The sequence below is a fragment of the Nanorana parkeri genome, unplaced genomic scaffold (assembly GCF_000935625.1).
Source record: "Nanorana parkeri isolate BGI_ZX_2015 unplaced genomic scaffold, ASM93562v1 scaffold579, whole genome shotgun sequence".
NCBI classification, from domain to species: Eukaryota; Metazoa; Chordata; class Amphibia; order Anura; family Dicroglossidae; genus Nanorana; species Nanorana parkeri.
In genome coordinates, this window is record NW_017306847.1 from 1,157 (window position 1) to 27,151 (window position 25,995).

The following is a 25,995-nucleotide window of genomic DNA, read 5'->3' on the forward strand; positions in this document are numbered from 1 at the left end:
ACCACTAAATTGGTTACACCCCCCCCCCCCCCCCCCCACAGCAGCCAAATGTGCATCACGTATTCTCGTACCCAGCAGTCATACTTACACTTCCTTCACTCCTTTCCCACATATGAAGCAGCCCTATATACATTACCTCTCCTTTCCAACCATATATACGCTACCATTGTACCGTCAGTAGTCATTTATACACTACTCCCTTGCCATTTGTACACTCTCCCCCAGCCATACAGTAGAATTATTATTATTATACAAGATTTATATAGCACCAACAGTTTGTGCAGCGCTTTACAAAATAGAGGTAATTGTAACTGTAATTGAAATTGTACAGTTAATATACCATTTCAGCTGTGGCCGTGGTAGATCTGCCACTGACTCCAAGCTGTAGAGGGACTACAAATCTTAGCAATACATTATACAGCAATGCAGAATGGCGTAACTATAAAGGACTACAAATCCCAATAATACATTACACAGAAATGCAGAATACCACCAGCTATAGAGGACCACAAATCCCAGTAATAAATTATACAGCAATGCAGAATAATACCACTAACTATAGAGGACTACAAATCCCAGCAATGCATTACAGAGCAATGCAGAATACCACCAACTATAGAGGACTACAAATCCCAGCAATACATTATAAAGCAATGCAGAACGGCACCAGCTATAGAGGACTGTTTTGGACCTGATCACAAATTTGGACCGGATTAAAGGTTCCGTACTTATATCTGCCGCATGACCTGATTATATATAGAGTGTACACTCAGAGAAGAAACCACGCTGAGACACCGTTAGTTCAGAGTAAGATACTTCTGCTTTTATTCTTACGCTTAACAGTCATATATAGGCAGCTGCACGTGTATGTTTTGTATGTTTAATTGTAGCATTGCAAAAAGCATTCTAACTTATAATTGGTTAGATCCATTCATGCATAACTTCCTTCCAGGATGTTTATGACTTTCGTCTTGGGTGTTGTCCTGAAGAGGAGGCGCCATCTTGGTTCCTATTTCTAGTGCGTACTTTGTATAGGAGGGGGAGGGGGTGCTTAAGCACCAATTTCTGAGTAAGGTTTTGTGTAAGGCAAACGAGAGCAAATAGCAAAATAACATATATATTACAATTGATCTATATACCCTGCATATCCCCATGCAATACACCATTGTTCCCAGTCAAGAAACGGACCCCAAAAGGAGAACCGGAAAAATACAGGATGGTTCAAGACCTTCGAGCAGTCAATGAAGCCACGGTTCTGGAAACCCCGATTGTCCCCAATCCACACACTTTGCTAGCGGGGATACCCCCTACCTCGAAGTATCTCACGTTGATATAACATATATATTACAATTGATCTATTGAGATAGGCATTTTGTCATAATCATACTTAACCACATCCATTACAGTGCCCCCTAAAATTACTATTTCAAATGATAATTTTTCCTGTCCCTTAACCTATTACCTGGCACACACCCCGGAACTCTTCTCTTAACATGCATAGGGGTCATCCGAGGGCCTAATCCACCTCTGGTCCCGACATGTTGGTGTGCACAGTCAGGTGGTCTCTGTCCCTACTCTTACTTACTACGGTATTTATGGTATTATATTTGGGGAGACACAGATTGTAATGGGGAACATGGTTTCTCGTCTTCATTCAGGTAGGTGTCCTCTTCTACCTGAATCATGGTTGGGGTCAAGGTACTTTCATCAACCACCTTGGTCATCAACTTTCTGGCATAGGGGATTACACAGCAAACTACTAGGCTGATAAAGATCAGAACAATGAGAATCACCACACCAACTTGGGCTAATGCTTTCCTGTCAATTGTCAATGTTACAAATCCCAGCAATACATTGTAAAGCACTGCAGAATAATACCATCAGCTATAGAGGACTACAAATCCCTGCAATACATTATAAAGCAATGCAGAATGGCACCAGCTATAGAAGACTACAAATCCCAGCAATACATTGTAAAGCTCTGCAGAATAATACCATCAGCTGTAGAGGACAATAATATGAAGCTACATACTCGGTCTTGCTCCGGGTTCGCAGCCTGATGTTTCCAGGGTCTCAGGAAAGCTGTGCAGGGTTTAGGGGTGGGCTGTGCAGGCTCTCAGGAGGCTGTTCAGGTTCTTAGCTGTGCGGGGTTTAGGGGTGGGCTGTGCGGCTCTCAGTTGGACAGTGCGGACTCATAGAGGGCAATGCAGGCTCTTAGGTGGTCAGTATGGGCTCCAGGTGGTCAGTTTGGGCTCCAGGTGATCAGTGTGGACTCTAGGTAGTCAGTGTGGGCTCCAAGTGGTCAGTGCGGGCCCCTGGTGGTCAGTGCTGGCTCCAGGTGGTCAGTGCGTGCTCTCAGGTGGTCAGTGCGAGCTCCAGGTGGTCAGTGAGTCTGATGGCTGCGGCCACAGCAGATGTGGCTCTCTGCTCAGGCATATCAGAGGGCCCTCTGATATGCCTGAATAGAGGGCCGTGGCTGCCTAGTCGCGGCTGGCCTGTATTTCCATCGAGCCGGCCACAATTCAGATCAGCTCAGCCTGGCCACGATTCGGGTTGGCTTGGCCCTGAATCGCCCTATTTGCAGGGGCAGGCATGGAGCGTGACTCCACCTGCCCCTATGTTAATCCGGTCCTGTTTTAACCCCCAGCAATATATACACTACCCCCAAGCCATATATACACTACCCCCATATAGACACTACTTCCCAGCCCTTTATACACTACTACTCTACCTCTAGTAGCCATATTTACACTACCCTCCTGTCATATGTACACTACCGCCCCTACCACTGCCCTCCAGTCATATATACACACTATCTTCTCCACCCAGTCATGCTGTATAAACACTATCCTACCCCCCAGCCATATAAGCACTACTACTGAGCCATATATTCACTGATGTTTAACCTGCAGTCAGAATGGGACGACTCTAAAGTATAGGAAGACTTCTAATACAGTAGTGTTTATACCACCAACACTAGGGACCGTCACAAATGGCTTCAAAGATGGCAACAGAAAAACTAATTAAATCTGTGGTAATAGAGTAATACAGAATGATGTAAATGTGACATCCTCTGAGGAAGTCCCAGTGGGGAGGAAACCTGTCAGAGAACACGTCAGTATATGGATATTGAGACCTATAGTGTGATGTGCTAATACTCATGAGGACCCTGGCAATTGGAGCAGTTAGAGGTCCAGTCTGCCTTTATATGTAAATGGGCTAAGAATCATGGAACTGTAGCCGAATCTTTTAGATGGTCATATCTCTTACAATCAAGCATATGCATTGTGCACTGATTGGGTATCACTGTAGCACCCATATCCAATTATTGGCAACACAATATGTGATTTTTGCAAGCAAGTTTTGCAGCATTGTAGTGCAAATACCATGCATGTGTAAGTCATGGATGTACTTTAACTTGCAAACAGAGGTACAGATGCAGCTGTTTGGACAAAAGGGGATATACCATACTTTATCAGGGACTGGCATATCATAATTAGGATATGGAAGTAACACAGTGCAAAAGAAATTGACATGCTTTGCTGAGCATTATATTTGAAATGCAATGGTTATACAATAGCACATTACATCATTGTGGCTTGGTGCAGCATATGCAATATGCTTACCTATTTTTTGAAGGGAAAATATCACTTTCATATACCATTGGCTGCAGTTAAATGCCTCATAGCAGCTATGTTTCACACCAACTCCTAAAAGAGACAACTAATCACTAAATACAATATTATTTATCCAAGAGACCAGATGTTACATACTTTGATATACTGTACAATATGACCAATGCTTCTGATGGGAGGACCCTTGTATGAGCACTTTTGCGTATCTGGCTGCTAATGGTCGTTTAATGGTTACTGTATTCTGGACAAGAAAGGATCGAGATCTGAGGATATGGTAACTTTGTTAGTAATGGACATGTGTTTAGCGTCCATTATTCAACCTGTTTATAAGCCTTTTATGGGTTTACATGAATGTCTTATGGGAAAAACATACCGTATATACTCGAGTATAAGCCGTCCCGAATATAAGCCGAGGTACCTAATTTTAGCCAAAAAAACTGGGAAAAAGTATTGACCCGAATATAAGCCGAGGGTGGACTTTTTAATGTTTGTGTGACTTTTGTGCAAAGTTATAGAAGATAGATTTGTTATTTGTTGAATATTATGCATTATTTATATTCCGTTGTAGATATATTTGCATTTGGGAATTTTTAATTTTTTGTTATACATAATACTGACTAACAAATACAATACCTTTGCATGTGTTTATTGTAATTTTCTCAGTACCACACTTTCAGATATCTGTGGGTGAAGGAATAGAAGAAAATACATATTTTTTACGATGCTTATGTTTTTGTCCCCCCGGCCACGAGGGCCAACAAAGTGGCTCTGCAAGAGCTTATGCAGCTCTCAGGCTGTTCTAGATTGTGGACTAATTTTACAGCTTCAATTTTCCCATGAACATTATGGACATCTAATTTAAAAAATCCATGCTGTGAGCAAAAATATTTTCATTTATTTTTATCCCACAGCTGTAGAATGATGCTCCATACCATATCATCTTAGACTCTGTCCCAGCTTCCCTGCACTTCAAGTCCCTGTTCTTTTGGCCAGCCAGTCAGGAGAAATCTGTCTTCATAATATTCACCTTTCACCCCTGTCTTTCTCTCCCCTCTGTGAAATCAGAATTATCACTTTTAAAAAACGCCCTGGAATTTTAGCTGAGGGAATTGTGTGACCCCATCAACCTCCTTCTGTCTAGCAGAACAGAGTTATTCAGTAGTTCAGCTCTACTAACCCCTTAACCACGAGGAGAGCATTGTGTGTCTTTTCAGTGGAGCAATTGCTATTACCGATCCATTCTGTTCTATAATATAAAGTGTATATGCACAAATAGGGCATGCTGCACTACAAATATAAACCGCATTGTGTGCTTTTACAATAAGAAAAAAAAGTTGAGTAGCTAGAAAATAGAGAAAAATGACTTTTAATGCTCGTCCGGTGAAAAAATATATATATAATTGTTTAAAGGAAAAATCGTACAAAGGGATCTAGCAACAGCAAACAGAACTGAAAAGCTGAATTGATGATAGCATTATAGAAAGTGCTATGAGAAGTAATACAAAAAATAGAATAACATTTACACGTGCATATGAAAACAGAATAATGCACAAGTGAACTGCAAATGTACTTTTTCATATTTTTTAAATGTTGTTTAGCACATACAGTTTTAGTATCTGATATCTGTTCATTTGCTTTATTCTTTTAGAATAATAAAGTAAGAGAGCCTTAAGTTTAGCCCATATTAGTAGCAATGGACTAGGTCATATTTATCTTATATACAGATATTTCCCAAGAGTATAGCCATCACTGGAAACAAGTCATTTATAGCAGCTGGCATATTTTCACTGCATTAACCTTCACCTCTAAGGTTATATAAATCTGCAGGAAATGCAAATTATCAGTGTTCTACCAATAAATGTGCTATATAAAACCAAATCAAACCAACTCTAAAGCTGCCTTCAGAATGTTCGCCTGATCCAACCATTTAAAGTCTGTTCAGGGAACAATAATATATTTTTAGGCTGTACCCAACATCTCTTGAGGGAGCCTAGCGCTGGAATGCTTGGTGGCTTGCGGTTTATGAGAGGTACGTGTAGATTGGTAGGCAGCTCTTTGGTCCCAGGGAGACCTTTTGGGGCAGTTCATGTGGTATCATGGAAAAGAGATAGACTTAATTTTTGTTTTAATGAGATGTGCCAATACACCCTTCATCAGGAGTCAAATAAGAGAAGAATAATGCCTGGAATGGAGGATGGAGGGATCAGTTAAACAAATAGTTGCTTAGGACTATGTATATCACCTGTTCCAGCTCAAGTTTGGCAGAGAATTGCTATTGTTTTTCTCCAGAAAAACTGCCACTTCGGTGCTGTCTCCTCCGTAGGCCAGAACGCAAGGGAGAACTGGGAACCTTTGGCCTGGAGAGCAAAGACAACCAACTAACCTTTTTTAATGGTAGGGACAGATTTTCATGGGTTAAATAAACTGTACCTTATAACGTGTGTGTTTTTGCTGCATTGATTGGCAGGCATGATGAAAGCGGAGTATTCCTAAAGGACATGGTTTATTGTGACATACCTTCACATGTTCCAGCATCAGCTTCCTTGTAGCTCTACGGCATTTGGTCACATGACATCTCAGAGCCACAAAGATAGTTAGTGCTGTAAGAAAGTGGCTATATAATGGTAACGTATCTCCACTCTGGCCCAGTAGCCACACATATGTGTCTAGTACTGGTGGGGGGTGGGGGGGGGGGAAATGTTTCCCTGCCCCCAGGCTTAGCTCCCCCTGCAGAACATGCACATTTGTGCATGCATGGCCGGTTGCCATCTAAGGTCTGCACATTAATGGCAACTAGTATTGAGAAAAATAGAGAGACTGCCCATGTTTTCAGTACTTTCTGGGTCACAAATACGGAACAGTAAACAGTAAACAGTTCTTATACTACTCTGAATTTGTTTGCTGCATCCTTGTTCTGAGTCAGTGACCCAGCAGGTATTGAAGACAGCCCTGGGTAAACTCCCAGTTACTCCAGTTAGATGGTAAATACGGAGGTACTGAGAAGAATAGCCGAGCCGAATGCAGCCTGGCGGCATTCAGCTATTCACTCACTGCCATTTGTCCCCTATGAGAATAGGCCGAACCGCAACGAGTAGCCTGCCGGAAGTTCGGCTCAACCGATCCAGTTGTTAGACCGAACATGCAGAGCATGTTCGGCCGAACCGAAGCCAGCCGAAGCAAGTCGATGTACGGCTGATTTCACCTGATGTACGGCTGAAATCAGCCGTACAAGCCTGAAGTGAATAGCCAGACACAGTTTGGCTCACTTCACTTTGGGTTGGTTATTCACTCGGCTGCTTTCGGCAGCTTTGTGAATAACCCTCTTAGTCAATCTATTTATTGACAATAGTAGTATCACATTGTAAACCGATGTTTCTGAACCATGTGGTCCCATCTTCATGCAAACAAAGCGTGTCCATCCACATCCACAAGCAGATCTAAGGCTTCATTGCTCTAATTTTTACCACACAATTTAAAGGACACCTGTCAAGAACTGTATTTGCTGATCTCCTTCCTAAAATCTAGTAGCCTGGCTGTATGTGGCTCCCCCAGGTTCTGAGTTACAGATTTGGAACAAAGCAAAAGTTAAATGAGAGCTTTCAGTCAGCTTACTTGTGCTGTGTCAGTGACACAGATAGCATTGAAAGGTCAGAATGACATTCTGGCAACTAGAATTTTCAGAAGTAGTTCAGCAATGGCAATCTCTATCTTCTCAGTATAGGTTTTCCTTAATAATATTTGAACACTCATTATTTCTATAATAAAGGGAGAACTTTTGAAAAGTATAAGAGCTATTCACACCATTGCTTTGTGGTGACACATATTATTAGTGCCGTCTTTAATATTAATCGGGCCCTGTGCAAGATTTTGCTGATGGGCCCCCACAGCCCTCCTGCCTTGATCACCTGCCCCCTGCCCCCCACTTCCCGACCCAGACCCCCGTATCCACCTGGATCACCTTCCCCCAAAAAGGAGCTAAAAAAATAAAAACAATATATGTGTAGTCCCTACAACCTTCAGTGGAATGGATATGAAAATTTAGCATTACTAGCACTGTAATCAGTCGGCTGATTTAAAGTTTGACATTATCTGGTTAATTCCAGGTGTTCTACTATTGATTGCATCTACCTGAGTGGGGTGCGACCCTGCTACAGAGTGGAGCACCCAATAGGGAAACATCAAGAGTGTCTATGCCTCACCAGCCAAATACTAGGAGTATCATGGCCAGTAGTGCATGCTGGGGGAGTGCATAAATACTCAGGGATTGCCATGTGTTCTGTCTTCAGTCTGCCCTCAGGCTTGGCCTGGGGGGTGGCATGTACAAGGTTGGAGAAGCTGGCTAGCCCTTAAGCCTGGAGAAGGCCACATGTGAACCCAGGTGGGGTCTGGAACTATCTGGAAGGAGAACCAGAGAAGCCCTATGACTGTTTGAGGTGCCAGGCGCTAACATGGACCTCAGGAACAAGTCTGGTCTCTCTCTCAGGGAAAATTTCATGGACATTCATATTCAGTTGTTGTTCTATTGAACAGTGTCAGCCTGTCCTATTGAAGTATTTCCACACTGTGGAAGCCTGAAGAGATTAGGGAGTGTGGAGTCTCTTCTTACATAAAGCATTCCAAAAAGTCCTTAAAGTGACTGACACCAAATTTGTCAATCACATGTCCCTTCACTGGCTAAGGATTTGCCACTGAGAGTGAAATGTCAGGCCTCATTACCCTTTGGGGGTAATATATACAGTATCCCACAGAAGTGAGTACACCCCTCATATTTTTGTAAATATTGTATTATATCATTCCATGTGACGACACAGAAGAAATTACACTTTGCTACAATGTATGTAAAGTAGTGAGTGTACAGCTTGTATATCAGTGATCAGTGTACATTTGCTGTCCCCTCAAAATAACTCAACACACAGCCATTAATGTCTAAACCACTGGCAACAAAAGTGAGTACACCCCTAAGTGAAAATGTCCAAATTGGGCCCAATTAGCCATTTTCCCTCCCCAGTGTCATGTGACTCGTTAGTGTTACTAGGCTCTCAGGTGTGAATGGGGAGCAGGTGTGTTAAATTTGGTGTTATCGCTCTCACTCTCTCATACTGGTCACTGGAAGTTCAACATGGCACCTCATGGCAAAGAACTCTCAGGATGTGAAAAAAAGAATTGTTTCTCTACATAAAGTTGGCCTGGGCTATAAGAAGATTATCAAGACCCTGAAACTGAGCTGCAGCACGGTGCCTAAGACCATACAGCAGTTTAACAAGACAGGTTCCACTCAGAACAGGCCTCGCCATGGTCGACCAAAGAAGTTGAGTGCACGTGCTCAGCGTCATATCCAGAGGTTGTCTTTGGGAAATAGATGTATGAGCGCTGCCAGCATTGCTGCAGAGGTTGAAGGGGTGGGGGGTCAGTCTGTCAGTGCTCAGACCATACGCTGGACACTGCATCAAATTGGTCTGCATGGCTGTCGTCCCAGAAGGAAGCCTCTTCTAAAGATGATGCACAAGAAAGGCCGCAAACAGTTTGCTGAAGACAAGCAGACTAAGGATATGAATCACTGGAGCCATGTCCTGTGTTCTGATGAGACCAAGATAACGGTTCAGATGGTGTCAAGCGTGTGTGGCGGCAACCAGTTGAGGAGTACAAAGACAAGTGTGTCTTGCATACAGTAAAGCATGGTGGTGGGAGTCTCATGGTCTGGGGCTGCATGAGTGCTGTCGGCACTGGGGAGTTACAGTTCATTGAGGGAACCATGAATGCCAACATGTACTGTGACATACTGAAGTAGAGCATGATCACTACAGTTGGTAAATATCACATCTGTGTAGAATTTTGAGTGTTATTGCCAGGTCTTTACAATTTACACCAGTGACCTTGAATTCAAAGTCATTGCTCAGCCTTTCAGGATGAAATTAACCTAATAACACTTCTTGGGCAGTATTTGGCATTTTGTATTTTCATATTTTATTTTGGAGATAATAGCTGCCATTTGTAATATAACGTCTTAGGCCTTGTTCACACCAAGCACATTCAAGGTGCAGAGCAGAGCAGTTACAGACCGGAGCAAAACTGCTAACAATGTATTCCAATGGTATTTTTAGCTCCAGTTCACATTGTAGCATTCCGTTCCAGAGCAGGTCCAGAGCAGGTAAAAAAACTGCAGCAGGCCCTATTTTACCTGCCCTGGACCTGCTCTGGAACGCATGCAAACGCATCAAAAACACATGCAAATACACTGGAACCCACTGAAAGCCCATTATAAACAAAACAAAAGTGGCCCGGAACGCATCAAAAATGCAGCAAAAACACGGCAAAAATGTGACACAACCCACTGCGCTGCGTGTGCAGAAACTCATGCAGATCTGCACTGCATTTGGTGTGAACAAGGCCTTATAGTTATATAAGTTCAGAAAATTTATGGATTGACTATGACATAAAACAAAGTGTCTTGTCATACATGTTTAACACTCTTATAAATAGGAATGCATCAATACCGTTTTTTCGGTATCGATTAGGAGTACCTAATATAAAAAATATCTTTTTTTACGTTACTCGCCGATGCCAAGTACTGGTTCCACATGCCCCGATTATTAGGAAATCAGGCAGCAGATCATGACCCGCTGCCCGGCTTCCTGATTGCCTGTGAAGCCAGTGTTCTAGCGAAAGAACACCGGCTTCACATGCCGAGGCTGTCTGGCTTCCTGACCAATCGGGATGCCGGGCGGCGAGTCATGAGGTGCCGTCCGGCTTCTTGATAGGTCATGAAGCCTGGAAACCCAGCAACAAGTGAATCTGGCTTTCCAGCCAATCAGGAACCCAGGAAGCAGGTCATTATGTGCTTATTGGTTAGGAAGCCAGGCTGCCTAGCAACAAGTTTATAAGAAAAATATATAAAAACGTCATTACTTAAAATGGATCCAGCTAAATATGCTGCTTTTTACATATCTTTGGTAATTAACCTTATGCAAAATTTGTAGAAAAAAAAGTGTACCACCTTTTCATAGATGAAAAAAGTGGTCAAAAAGATTAGGGTTGCACAGATACCAAGTACAGTACTCGGTACAAGTACGAGTACATGTACCGATACTTTTGAGCTCCAAGACTAGACTAGAGAAAAATTAAAAAGTTAGGAGACAGCTGTCATTTGTAAGGAGCACGCGGAACTCCTGGGATTTGTACATCTCTGTTTTAATGTACGATTTTGTTTTTATAAATATAAATAAAGGGATGCACCGATACCATTTTTGCGAGTACGAGTACTGGTACTTGCCGAGTACTTACAAGTACGAGTACTGATACATTTTTGTTTATTGTCATGTGACAGTTTTTCTAAAACAATATCGACTAATGATTTCAGGACAGTGGTGGAGTGCCAGAACCAGGTCCAAGCTGCAACTGCTGCAACCCTGGTAGTTCTCATGAAAATGCCAAGTATCTGCACTGGTACTCAAAAAGTATCTGTGCATCCCTAAAAAAGATATTACTGGACAACCAAATAACTTTTAAACTTCTAGCCTTTAGGCTTCCTTTGTTATAACAAAATTCAACGCAATTTGCAAATGTGACACCATCGCCAAAAATTCCCAATAAAATTTGACAACATTGTCAACCTTCATACAAATAAAATCAAATTGCCCACATCCGCACTGCTCAACTTCACATATACAAGCTGATGGCCATCATACCCGATTATTGCAAGACTTATTGCACACTGTTAAATTGTGCAGGTTTATAAGCACAAATGCCTAAATGTAGATATTGTTCTTCTGGAACATTTCCTATAAATTGCATGCACCCATCATGGCGTTCTTATGGGTGCCGATACTAAAATATCAGCTTATTCTTGTAAAGACTTATCAGATTCAAGTTGTAGGCTCCTATATTTTCAATAGATGAAGTTATGCTCTTCTTTAGATATTCCGTTTTAATAAGACATTGTCTATCCTTTTTGTATCTGATAAGTAACTATTCTAGATCTCCAAACAAAAACTTATTTCAGGTGAAAGATATTATAACCAGTGGCGTAACAATCGCCATATCGAGCCAGGCGGCCGCTATGGGGCCCGGGCACAGGGGAGCCTGGCCAGGGCATCCCTCTGATGCCGTGTGGGCCGTCTGGGTCGTTATGGCATGTAAGGGTGCTGGCTGTCACTGACACAGCTCAGCAGCTGCGTTTCCCCTCACAGCTGCTGCGGAGCTGTGTCAGTGACAGCCAGCAGCTACGGCAGAAGAGGCCAGCGTTCGCAGTAAGGGAGGAGGCGGGCCCACCTAAGAGCAATCCCGCCTCCTCTTACATCACTGGCCAGCAACCTAAGAGCAGGTGGGGCCAGTGATGTAAGAGGAGGCGGGGCCCCAGCGACCACGGAGGCAGACAGCGCTGACAGGTAAGAGGTGTGCAGCCCATCTGAGACCCTGAAGAGCCCACTATAGAGAGTCTATGGTGGGCTCTTCAGGGTCACTCTCAGGTGGGCTGTTTGGTATATCAGGTGGGCTCTGCAAGTGGCATAACTAGCAATCACGGGGCCCCATACAAACTTTTGCTATGGGGCCCTGTGATTTCTAGTTACGCCCCTGATTATAACCAAACATGAAATGTCCAAAGGAAACTGGTCTTGGTCTGGCACACCACGTAAATCTCATCCAAAATATAAATTACTTCAGGTTAACTCTGTAATTGTGATGTTATCCTTGGAGCATCACCTGCTAGCACCGCATGGTATTCATTGCCTCCATGATGCAGTCTCTGATCAACAGCAAACAAATTTATCGAGCACTTCTGCTTATCTTGGGGCAATATTCCCCTCTCACAATTTACAGAGTACCTTGTTTGTTGCCTTCTTGCTGTGGTGTTTTCTTCAGACTTCCCTCCCGGTTATTTTAACCATAGTTGTATTCCGTGGCCAGCATATTCAGCATCAAGCCGACCACTGAATTGCGTTTACGTGTTTCGCACCCGCCTCCTTCGGGGCTTCGTCAGAACGTAAGGTAGAGAGAGGCATACCTAGATTTAAATAGGATTCAAATACCTACACCTCATTTCATTAACCCTTCCCAAGCATCCATACGGTAAACCTCATATTTCTTTGTTTTATTGTCATTACACATGGCATATATAAAGAAATAATATCTACCTTATAAAAAAAACGTGTAAATTAAATGTATTATTTTATCCCTTCAGTGTTAGGGTATTAAGTCAGTAAATCCTCATTTTTTTTTTTGTACTAACACTATATCAAAGTCACCTCTTCTCTGGGGCAGATTTAATACATATTTTCTTTTTACTTTCAAACCTTTCAGCTGACTGTTATGAAATTGTGAAAAGTATTGTGTGTTAGAGCTTTCTTTATGCTTATTTTTAATGCCACGCATATGTTCACCAATACGAATCCTTAATTGACGTTTTTTTTTCCCCACATAGGATTTTTTGCAAGGACATTCTAATTGGTAATCTATCTCACTTGTAGCAACGTTGAAGAATTGATTAATTACAAATAATTTTTTACCTTCTGAGTCCCAGAATGATTTTGTTTTAACTACATGGTGGCACACTTGACAATTCCCACACGGAAACATCCTGTTTGCTTTTTTTAAATCCGATAACCATGTATTCTGTCCGCTTAGAATAAATTCAGAGCGGACTAGATGATCTCTTCAATTTCATGCCCTTCGTGCCACCATCTGTGGACGAGTCCCCACTATATTTGCAATACTGGGACTCAGCTGTAGTACATACCAATGTTTGCTTAGTATATTCTTAAAATCAAGCCATTTAGGACTGTATTGTGTAATGAAACGTACCAGCTCTCCTTTCTTCTGTACTTTCTTTTTGCCCTCATTTTCGAATATATGTTCCCTCATTCTCCTACCAATTTTTTGTCGGCTACTTCTCAGTATTCCATGGTGGTACCCTCTTTTTCTGAATCTTTGATACATTGCCCTAGATTCTTCTTCATGACCCTGGGAACAGTTTTGTTTAATTCGCTGGAACTGTCCTACTGGGGTGCCTTGTATCAAAGATCCAGGGCGGTGGCTCGTCGCATGTAGCAAGGTGTTTGCTGCTGTCTTTTTCCTAAATGTTCATGTCTGTAAAGTTCCTTGTTTCATTTTTGTCCACAGGTCCAAAAAGGAAATTTCCGTCTTATTTTTCTCAAAGGTGAGTTTTATGTTTTTACCATTTACATTTACCTCATCAATAAATTCCATCAGTTCATCTCTGGACCCCTGCCAGACCACCAGAATATCATCAATGCACCTGAGCCATAGATGGTCATGGCTCAGGTACAACCGGTAATTATAAACCTCCTGCATCTCCCAGAAACCAAGGTGGAGACAGGTGTAGGCTGGTGCCCACTGTGCCCTATTGGGTTCCCTCTGGTCTGTCTGTAGAGGGTCCCTGCAAACTAGAAGAAATTATTTTGAGTGCAAAACCCAAAAATTCCAACAGAAACTCATTTTGTGGACCTGCTCTTGGAAAATGTTTTTCCAAAAAGAACTACCTTATAAACAAACTAGCAACAAGTGATGCCGACTTCCTAGCCAATCAGGAAGCCAGGAAGCGGGTCATAACCCACCACCCAGCTTCCTGATTGATAAGGAAGCCGTCTCCATGCACCCTCGGCACTGCCAGAGGGAGATGTTCCTCTGATCGGAGGTTACGGTATCGGAGGTAAGTAATGGAGCATTTAGGCGAGTACGAGCACTCACCCAAATGCTCGGTATCAGCACCGATACCGATACTAGTATTGGTATCAGTGCATCCCTACTTACAAATATAGAACACAATTTAATAGAGCTCTAAAGTCCCAGCATATACTGTCCTGTTATGACATTAGAATAGGAATACATACTAGAATCGTTTGCGATAATGCAATCATAGCCTACTTGAAAGAATCAATTTTATGTAGTGAGTGCTGCCGTCTGTCTGCCCATCACTTTTAGCAACTTCCTGGATTCCCAGTGTGCTTTGCATCTCTTTCCCTGCTGCTTGACGTGATGCACTCTGGATTTTGCTTTCAGCAAGCAATGATGATGTTACATTTTAAGAAGTTCAAGCATTGAGTTGTATTTCAGACAGCAGGCTTAGTTAGGGTGGTGACACAAGGAAGTGTATATCCACAGGGCTGAAATTGTGTCTGTGCATTGTGGAAGTACAAACTATGGGCATCTTCCTTAATTAAGCTTACAAACTTCTAGATCGATATGGTTAGTAGGAGTGGGATATAATTTATGGAAATCCAATATATGCATCTTTATTTTTACCTTTTTTTACTTTTTGACCATAGCTACCCTTTAACAAAGTGAACCCCGGAATCAGGAACACAGATTTCACAGACAAACAAAATTGCATTTGATTTGTTAGTCTGCACAAAGAATTGAATAACGCACACCCTCATGACCATTCTAACTACCATTTATCCTACTGAGCTTATTAACTATGACAGTGAGAATGTGTCATGTTCCCAGGATCCAGGTACTATACTACCTCTACAATTCTCTATTATAAGCAGTCAACTGGAACCTCTGTACTACAGATATAAGGGATAGTTGCTCCCCTAAATTTACTTCTAGTTAGTTGTGTTTTTTTTTTTTTTCAAGAAGAAGCAGGAGAAGATGTAGAGGAAACCTTGACCAGAACAGGATGAATGTGGTTCTGTTCTTTTTCTAAAAGGGAGGCAGAGTTTCCATTACAATCAAAAGGGCATGAAGGTCAGTATCATACTATATACATGATACAACAGACTGCAGTTTTTAGTGAAAACAACAAAAAAATGTGTGTTTCTCTTGTAAAAAAAAAATAAGCATATGAGATACGAAAAATATCCATGAACTTCTGTTAACTTTTTAATTGGCCCTATGCAGATCAAATCTTGATCTGCGCAAACCAGAAAATATCTGTGAATCTCTACTGACTGTAAATTGGTCCTATCCGGATCGAATCCTAAACTGAGCAAATCAGAAAATGTCTATGAATCTTTGCTGACTGTTAATTGGCCCTATCCGGATCAAATCTTGAACTTCGCAGACCAATTTACTCATGTTTAACTGATTTAATTTAATTTATCTGTCATACGGTAGATGTGCTACAGCTGTGCCTGATGCGTAGTTTGTAATCTAATGTAGCCATCTTAAAGCAGAATTTTAGCCTTCCATGAATGTCTCTGCATATGACAGCGCACCTCAATATTAGTAGTCAAGCAAGGTCACTTTTTCTGGAAACATAAGTACATAGCTCCTTATATTTTGCATTATGTACTTAGCTTAAATATTCACCCAAGTCTCTATACCCATTGTCCACCAGCCCATTTCTTAGCCCCCCCCTCCCCCCCAAAAAAAAACAACAGCACTGAACCCGGAAGTGCTCAGAGCTGAGATCTTCTGGGTCCATACTACCCAGAGGAGATCAGCAAATGGATGTTCGGTTATTACCCGCTGTTCTCCATCCTGACATCTACCATGAAGGTCTTTGGCAGCAGGGAGGAACATGTGAGCCCACAACACGGTCTTCAGTATGTAGAAGTGATCAAGTGACTTTATAGCTGCCTAAATCACTTCTGCAAGTGAGCTGGCAGTCGGTAGAAAAAATGTAAAAGAGTTTGTTTTAGGGATGCACCAATACCAAGTACCGTGCTTGGTAAAGGTGTACTGTACAAGTACAGATACTTTTCGAACTCCAAGACTAGACTAGAGAAAAATTTAAAAGTTAGGAGGCCGCTGTCATTTGTAAAGAGCACACAGAGCTCCTGGCATTTGTACATCTCTGTTTTAATGTATGATTTTGTTTTTATAAATATAAATAAAGGGATGCACAGATACCAGTTTTGCAAGTACAAGTACTGATACTTGCCCAAGTACTTACAAGTACAAGTACTGATAGATTTTTGTTTATTGTCATGTGTCAGTTTTTGTAAAACAATACAGAAGCGCCAGAGCAGGTCCCAGCTGCAACCGTTGCAACCGTGGTAGTTCTCATGAAAATGCCAAGTATTGGCACTGGTATCTGAAAAGTATCGGTGCATCCCTAGTTTGTTTACATGTCAGTAATGTTGAAATTGTAATAGTTATGGTAGCGGCAGTGAAAAGGTTAAAGGTACCTTTTAGCCAGATGGTGTCTGCAACGTGGCTATTAAATATCTCAGACATGATTCCCCATAATGTGGAAGCATTAATTAATACTCTAGGTGAGAACTAGCAGTGCAAAAAAGTACACAGCAACTGAACTTCAGAAAAAGTCGAATTCCTTATCTCTATACTGTTTAGGTCAGGGATTCAAAAATAATTTAAAGCAAAAGCAAAAAGCATGGCAACTCGCATTTTCAGAAGGAGATACCAGCAATGACAACCTACATACTTTTCTCCTAAGTGTCTTTTAATGTATAATTGATCCGCTAATGAACCAAAGGCTATTGTGCAAAGTGCCATACCCCACAGCAAGCAATCAGTTATTGACCTTACTAAAAAAGAGTTGAAAGCTAAAATGATTAAATCGGGTGGCTTGCTGTGTGTAACTGTACTGATTGTCCTTCGAATTTAACAAAAACTTAAATTGTGTTGCAAATGCTGAGCCTTTTACTTCCTACACAGTTCCATAGAAATGGATAACCGTTCACGAATTGTAATTATAGAGCACTAATTGTTTTCTTCTTCTCACTTTGTTGGGAAGAATGCCAGAATGATAAGTAATAATTCTATAATTAACCAGAAGCTATTCCTTTTTTTACTCACTTCTATAGGTTTTTTCGACCAAACAATACAAACTAGTTTTAAAATGATCAGTTAAAGCTGAAGTTTAATCTGCTTATACTTTGCCTTACCTGGTCCCCCCTCCTCCTCCCTCTTTATCAACATGCTTTCCATTTTTATAACATACCTTATGTTAGACCCAGCAATGGTCTCTTGGTCTCTGTGCTATTCTATACAATGCAGGCAAATCATGGCCAGTGGGAGGGGCCGGTAGGATGCAGTACATGTAATAGATAAACCCTATGTTTAGCCATAGTTGTAGATGAATACATGCAATGGCAATAGATGTGCAATTGTTCACTGTATGATGTTATAGTATGGTATAAACCCTATTTAAGGCACCTGCATGGACATTCTAAAGCCTTTTTGACAGTTTTGACTGGGAGACAGAGGTGTGGTCAAAACATTAGAAATTGTATTCTCAGGGCTTATAAGGTGTAACAATGAGCTCATGTGAAGAAAAGTCCTTTCGTCTATACATCTATAGAACGGTGACAAACCTTGGTGTGAGCCTGAAGTGACAAGGAAGGCCACCCCTTGCAATTCGTGTCTGAGCCCTACTGGAGATGAGGCCGCAGTTGTACAGACAGAGAGGGGCACGAGTGCCTGTGGCTGATTTGAATGCTTGACACACCGGAGATGATGGTGCTGACGACTGGATGTCAGAGGTAGCTGGTGGTTGATAGCAGATCAGACAGCACTGGTGTGAGGAGCTGAAGCAAAGTCAGGAACAAGCCAGATCGGTAACGTATGGGCAGGTTCAAAAGCAGGAGGCAAAAGCGGCGTCAGGAGCAGGCCGGGCCATGCACTTGCGAGCAGAGTGGTACCAAATCAGGAGACGGAAGAGTAGTCAGAGGACAAGACGTAATAATACCTGTAGTAAATAAATACTACAAGTGCTGACTGAAGTACCCTGACAAGAGCTTTTTTAAAGCAGTTTTCTGCCAACCAAGTTTGCAGTGAAATTACAGCATAAAAGACCAGGGGGTTGATTTACTAACCTTTTAAACACACCACGAACGTGTATACACCTCTGTAGTGTGTTCCCTCTCAGCATGATCTATGGGAGGAATCGAAAACAACTTTGTAGTGTGTACACACCCAGCAGGTGTGTTGTTCAAAGCCCTGCAATGAATTGCAAGGTAATGTGGTGTAAATTAGCTCTATGTTATGTTGCTTGCGTTGATGAATGCAGGAATGTAAATGCATGAGCTAACCATTTTTGTCTAAACTGTGAAGCAGCATTATATATGCATCATGTGCATGATTTTTCCATATATGGCATTAGTGGAAATATGCTTTTAGAGACTTTTTGGTTGATAAATATGTTTTGCTGTGTGAAAATCACACACACCTGGTGTGTGTGTGTGTTTAGGTTAGTAAATCAACCCCCAGGAGTTTCTCCCATGTGCTGTTTTTTAGGAGATGTCAACAGGCCCTGACAGCTCTGTTTAAGTATCACAAGATGGATATATTATTTTTATTTTGTAAATGTGAGAGTCTTCAACATCCTTCTGGTGCGGTGGCTCGAATCTTTGTGTATTTTTACAGTATTTTTATATTTTTATTCTTTAACCCCTTCGTGACAGGAGATGTACAGTGTACATCCCGGCACTTTGTGCCTATATGACTGGCCACGTACACTGTACGTGACGAGTTATATCAGGCTTTGTAATGCTGGTAACAGCTGATTCTCAGCAGTTACCAGACATTAATAAATGCCTCAGTATTGAGGCATTCATTAATGAAATAATTACGCTTTTTGTAAAAGCTTCTTCCTTTCAGTAGAATGAAGGAATTAAGCCGTTACATGAAAATACGGGACCGCTATTAGCAATCCCGTATCTGACAGCTAAAAATAGCAGAGAGGTAGCAGTGACTCACCTCTCTGCTATTTGTTTTGACAGCTCGAGAGCCCGATGTTTAGATACATTTCACTCAAAAGATACAATGTATATCTTTTGAGTGAAATGTATCAGTTCTGATCGTCTAGGCACGATCAAAGAGCTTTTAGTGAAAAAAAAATAATAATCAAAACTTGTGAAAAAAGTGTTTTCTTCTAGTTTTTTTCCTCATTTTTTTATTTTATTCAAACTAAGTGAGGGGTTAGGTACACATATGTGATATAATTATATAGCCCTATCTGTCCTCTAAAAAACAATATATAATATGTGTGGGTACATTTAGTAAGAAAGTATATTACTGCTATGGAAGAATCACACAGCAAAAATGTAAAAAAGTGTGTCAGTCATTTATGAACAGAAACTGAAAATTAGCTCAGTCATGAAGGGGTTAAAGAAACAAATGTATAACCTAATTACCAGATTGTGACTTGAAGAAACAATTTTACGCATTTACTATTTACTATTTACTAATGTACTCCTGTGCAGAGGCGGCTCTAGACTTTGTGAGGCCTTAGGCGAAACCCAAACGTACACCCATAATTTTAAAAATACAAACGATAATAAAAAATTCACTAAATCAATTGTATATTTTATGACTCGTCTTTAATCCCAACAGCCAGGAATTCACTAGACATGTGCACCAGCAAAAAAATGTGTTTAGTTTCGTTTCGTTTTGATTCGGATTTTGCATTATTTCGTTTTTCGGATTCGGATCCGAAATTAAATTAGTTTTGGAATTCGGATTCGGACGAAATTTGTTAGCGGTAGTCCGGTCGAAATTTTGTTTTTTGGACGAAATTTTGTTTTTTAGCGGTAGTCCGGTCGAAATTTCGTTTATGACATTAGGAGGGGGGGGAAATCGATTTATTTATTTTTTTCGTTTGCAGACCCTTTAGGTCTGGTATGAATGTTAGGAGGGACCACCCCAAGTTAAAACACAAAAAAAGTTAGTGGGGTTCCCCCCAAAATCCCTACCAGACCCTTTAGGAAAAAAAACGTGGGGTCCCCCCCTAACAGTCCTACCAGACCCTTGATCCAAGCACTGGCCCGGCAGGGCAGGAAAGGGGGGGTGATCGAGCGCCCCCCTCCCTGCGCCTTACCAGGCCACGTGCCCTCGGATTTGGGAGGGTGTCTCAGGTCTGTGAGCCGAGGTGTCATCTGAAAAGTATTATGACACCTCGGCTCACAGACCCGAATAGCATTCGGAAACTCATGAATAAATTTTTGCGGCAAGTTTTGTCAGTTTCGGATGGGGGTCGTGTGGCAGGACTTTTTTTATTGCGGGGTCCTGATTGACACTGGATTACATTGATGGAGCCATTTTTTAAATAGTCAAAAATTGACTGTTTGTTTTTTTTCCAATTAAAGGATTTTATCAAAAGTCTGGACTTTTTACTAACTATTTGATTTAACCCTTTAGTAAATGGGTAGGGGTACAAGTACCCCTTACTCATTCACAAGGGGGGGCTGTATCTGGGTGCCCCCTTATTTAAAGGGGTACCTTGATGCAAATAAGCCCCTTTGCCCGCAGACCCCCACAACCACCGGGTCAGGGTTGTGGGGAAGAGGCCCTTGTCCCCATCGGCACAGGGACAACCTCCCAATGCCAAGGGCACGTGGCCTGGTAAGGCTCAGGGGGGGACGCTCGATCGCCCCCCCCGCCTTTCCTGCCCTGCCGGGCCAGTGCTCGGATCAAGGGTGTCTGGTAGGACTGTTAAAATTCCTACCAGACCTAAATGGTAAATGCATTCGTTTTAGCTGTAATTCAGATACACCTGAATCTCCAAATTTCCAAAATTCCGTCCGAATTTCGTTTCGGAACTAAACAAATTGCACATGTCTAGAATTAACAGCTCCTAGAGCTATAATTTTATTTCTGCTTCTTATCTAAATCTATAAATAACTTTACACAAAACCCTGACCCTAAGGAAGTAATTCAGAAAGTGCACAGGTCAGTCGTAAGTAACGCACAGATTGTAGAGGTCAGTCGTAAGTAACGTACAGAGTGCAGAGGTCAGTAGTAAGAAACATACAGAGTGCAATGGTCAGGAGAAGGTAACGCACAGAGTGCAGCGGTCAGGAGGAAATGCACAGAGTGCAGTGGTCAGAAGGATCTGACGCACGTAGGGTCCTTGCTCAATCCTCTATGTATTTGATCAAAGAATCAAACAGGAGTACACTAATAACACAGCTCAACCTAAACCTGTTCTAAGCTTGTACCTGCTGTAGCACAGGTAAGTTAAAATTAGGAAGCAGGGCTAGGAACACAATATATAAGAATCCAGCAAATGATCCATTCTGCCAGTCGCTATCCAAAACTGACATACTGGTTTTCAATTTACCTGTGTTTTAGGCCACATTCACACTTTATCTGAGCATCTTTGGGTGTTTTTCTTTTTTGAGCATTGGTACAGACATTTTTTTCAAGCATTTCAGGCTTTAGCATTTTTATTTTATTTTATTTTGTATTAGCAAATGCAAAGCTAGTTACTAGGCAAGAAAACACCTGAAAAACGTGTGTTATGTGTCTATGTGACTAGCTTTGCAAGCATGTTTTAGGTACTCCCAATGAAGTCTGCTAGGGCCAAAATGCTTAACTCTGCTCCAAACAAAGCTCAATCTTTCTGTACCAAGAGATATTTTTGTTACAAGCAACATAATTCTCACATGTAAACAAGGGCCATTGAAAACAATGGGGTTCCTTCTGTTCATCGTTGTAGCACTACAAAACATTCAGGTGTGAATGGGACCTTATGGTGCTGAGGGCTGCATAATTTTGAGCAGCCCTCTTGTGGAAAAAAATAGATATGTGATTTGGGAGAGTCATGGGAAATCCCTAAATGCAAAGTTAGTTTTCTTTCATTCACACTGGTGTTTTTGGGGGGATCCTAAACTGCAGAAGCCTCTATAATTTTGTAGTATTATATATAGACCTGCATTGTACAAATATATATGAAATACCACATTAGTGACATAGGTCAATGTCACATCAACCCCCTCTAATGGGAGGGGGAGACAAAACATCCATCTGGGAACAGAAGGAGCGTGGAGTTTGTGTGACATGGGAAAACTGAGAGGGAAAAGGGCAGAGAATGTGGAGGAACGTGCCAAGTTTTTCTTAACCCTCAAAATGTTTCTTTTGACGCAAGTCACCAAGAGTTATGGGAGGAATGTATATGTGAAGCAAAATGAAAAAAGAAAGGGAACAGTAGTAGATATAAACGTTGTGAAAGGATTTTTGGATTTGATCTCAAAGTTCTTCTGGCAGCAATAGCATTTTGTTGTATTGTAGGACATAATAATATTTTTTGATCAGGTGATGGAAGAAGTAGCCCTATATAGCCCATGCATGAAACAATACAGCATGTGTGCAAGTCTGATAATGGGAAAATCCACTAAAGCTAATTATTAATTTCTTGTTTGACTTTCTGCAGAGTAGTAGTAGTATGAGCCACACTATAACAAATTCTACTTTTACGTTCTCATGGGGACAGAGCGAAGGAGCTGGAATTAGCAGTCAAATAAGTAAACAGGCTGCAAAAATCTATCAGAACCAATCAGTGAGTTTTAGCAGGACTTTTAAAAAGGGCAAAATGTGACATGAGGCTACTATAGTATACAGACTGAGCCATACGTTAGCAAACATTAGCAAATTATTGGCAAAGCCTTCTGCTGCACTATAATTATGCACCTAAAAACCAATCTAACTTCCAAACCATCAATCCCTAGCAAGATATTCTCATATGCTTTGGGTGAATGTGCACATAAGGTAACCAGTGTCATCAGTGTGATCAGAGACTTTGACAAAAAATTATCAGAGCAACATATAATCTTCTCCCTTTGACCTATGTTACAATAGCAATTCTGACAATGGCAACAAATTGCCGCACCAGCGATGGAATTGGTACAACCAAACTCACCTCTAACTATGGTGTTGCTCACTCTCTGATGCAATGTGCAGCAGAATCATTATTGACCTTTACAAATATTTGGAGCAGCAAGGAATCTCAATAATTTATTTTGCCAGAGATTGGTAGCTAGCTATAGAGCTGCTATTATAGCTTGCTACAATATCTCTCTTTGGAGCTTCAAATCTCAAATTTGGTGTGACACGGTCATCCATAGCTGCATTGGATAATTAATAATCCCAGACATGTGGATAACTTCCGCTCAGAAAATCCTAAAAGCTAATTTATCAGTCAGCTGCCAGCACCAAAAGAATATAACATTCAACCCAATCAAAATCACAAGAACCAGGTTCAGCATTACCCAATTTAAACATCCACTATACTGTATATAAATTAAGAATAATGAAATAATCCAATAAACAGCACATATACCATGCAATTTAAAAAAAATCCTAAATAATTTATATTCGCAGCATAATGACAAAGTGGTCAACACCATCTTCCTATAAAGAATAATGATCAATCTCATACAACACAGGATAACACTACAGATCTACAGTAAACGGGTCTCCCTGTCTTTCCTCTATAAGAAACCTCTATTATGGATCCACAGGACACCAGCACACCTTGAAGTTACTAGGGTCGGTTGCTAAGGGTTTCGACATTTGGATACATTTGCTCTCTTCTGCCCATCGGCACTTACCGCCCTTCTAAGGCTGCTGGGAGTTCTTTCCAGAAAGTCGACAAAGAAAGCAAGTTGTCCCACCTGTCCTCCCCTTTTGTTGATGGAAGTGGTCTTTCCGTGTTCTTTTGTCATGGCAGCTTGGCACGTTAGGGACCCAGTCGGGCATCGATAATGCTGTAATTGCCCCGAGCCAGTTGGGGTGTAGCTGAGGACATGGGGTGGAGTTGCAATAGCCTTGGTTGGGCTAACCTACTCCAAAAAGACCCTTTGGAGTAACAACAGTTTTTGGTTAATATTGTTTGGTTTGTTATTTATGGTTATTATGATTGGTAAAATTTAAATTATTTTGTTAAAATAATGGGCTGCTTTGACCATTAAAGCCCATGTCACACAGTCTGTGTGCTTCTTTAATGAATCAAAGAAAGGGGACAAAAATTGATGAATCTAACAGTCAAGAATAGGAAGCTGCAGTGCATGCAGTGTTTATATATTGTGTTCAAATTGTCTCATTCTACCAAAATAAAGATAAAACAATCATTGATTTGGGTAAGCATAAAGCCTAGCCTGATATGACTTATGCTGTCAGCTGTTTTGGTCGTCTAGGGCTGCTGGATGTATTGTGCATTGTTTAACCTAAAAAAATATGCTAAACTGTTTCTAGTACAGGGGAATATTTATATTGGATGCAAATTTATACAGTCTCATTGTACAATTTATGACATTTTTCAGCACTGATGATTGTCTTCTCAAAGGGCTTACACTTTCTAGCTCTGCAGAGTATCGTGGAATTAAAAAGCAGAGAGAGGAACAACCTGTAGTAAATGCCAAGTCTAAGCAAAAAGGAAATAGTGTTAAGTGGACATTAGTAGGTTACATTCCCACCAGCTTCTTCATCTGTCACTACTGTGTCACTATCTGTGTCACGACTTGCTACTTCTGCAAGGTGAAAACAAAGGAGTAACTTTGTCTAGACTAAACTTCCCAATTCCAAATTAGGGGAAATCCATCAAAGGAAGCACCATAATCTGCCTTTGTAATAGCCTCTGTTGCCAGAGTGTATTAGGTGGGTAATTGCCTGCCAGGAGTCTCTAAATCACACCAAAAAGCCAGCATGTTATTCATGTATGTCACCCAGGCTTGCAAAATGGAACTATATTAGTTCTGTGTAGAGCTGGCATCTCATTTTAGCTTAGAATAGTGGCACAAAAAAACTTTGCTCATGTCCTTTAGTGAATTTAGCCACTCGACTACTTAGTCACCAGGCAGCACTCAGAAGGTGTTAGTCTCCCATTTTGGTGCCTGTCCCCTATACCCTTTTTTGGTGCCTGTCTGTGTGAAACCCCCAACTATCAAACAGGAAAACTCAAAGTGCTCTGAAAACAAAGTGTTCATTTACATGGCAATTATGTTTATTTAAATGCTTTGTACATTAGTATTTTAAACAAATGCAACAAAGAAACCCCAAAAAAGGGCTTGGATTAAGTGTATATTAATATGTAATGGTATTTGCATTAATATTTAGACTTCCCAAGACAATTAGAGACAGTGGAGGGTGCGGCAAATTATGCTGCAAACAAAACAATGATTGCATAAAAATACAGTATATCTGTTTTAAGGAACAGGGCCCGACTGGGAGGATTTTAAAGAGGAAGCTGTGCAGTGCCAGGCAGGCCACAAAGTAAAAACGTCATAATATCGTAGAGTCACTGCTGGAAGTCTTTAGGACTAGGGATGAGGTTCGGGTTCGAGGGAATCCTCCAGGTTCAAGATTTGTGGTCTCAGTGAATTTATGTGCAGATTCACAAGGGAACAGAGCAGCTATAGTGTCAGTGAAGCTGTTGCATAGAAAGCTGTTAAACTGCATAGGGAGAGATTAGAGCTGGAATTAAACTGTACTTTAATTCCAATTGATAGCTCTCTGGGAAATCAAACGCTTTGCTACCTTTTTTGCTCTTATTTTTTGCCTAGGTTTATTTGAAGCCAGCTGTCACTTTTAGCTGCTTTCCTGTCCATAGCAAACTTTGCTGGAAGGCCCCCCTTTCCCAAATGTGCTTTTGTTTCAGGGGTTTATATTTTGGGGTCTTCAGTTATTGGGGGGGGGGGGGGGGAATAGAGGTTTTATT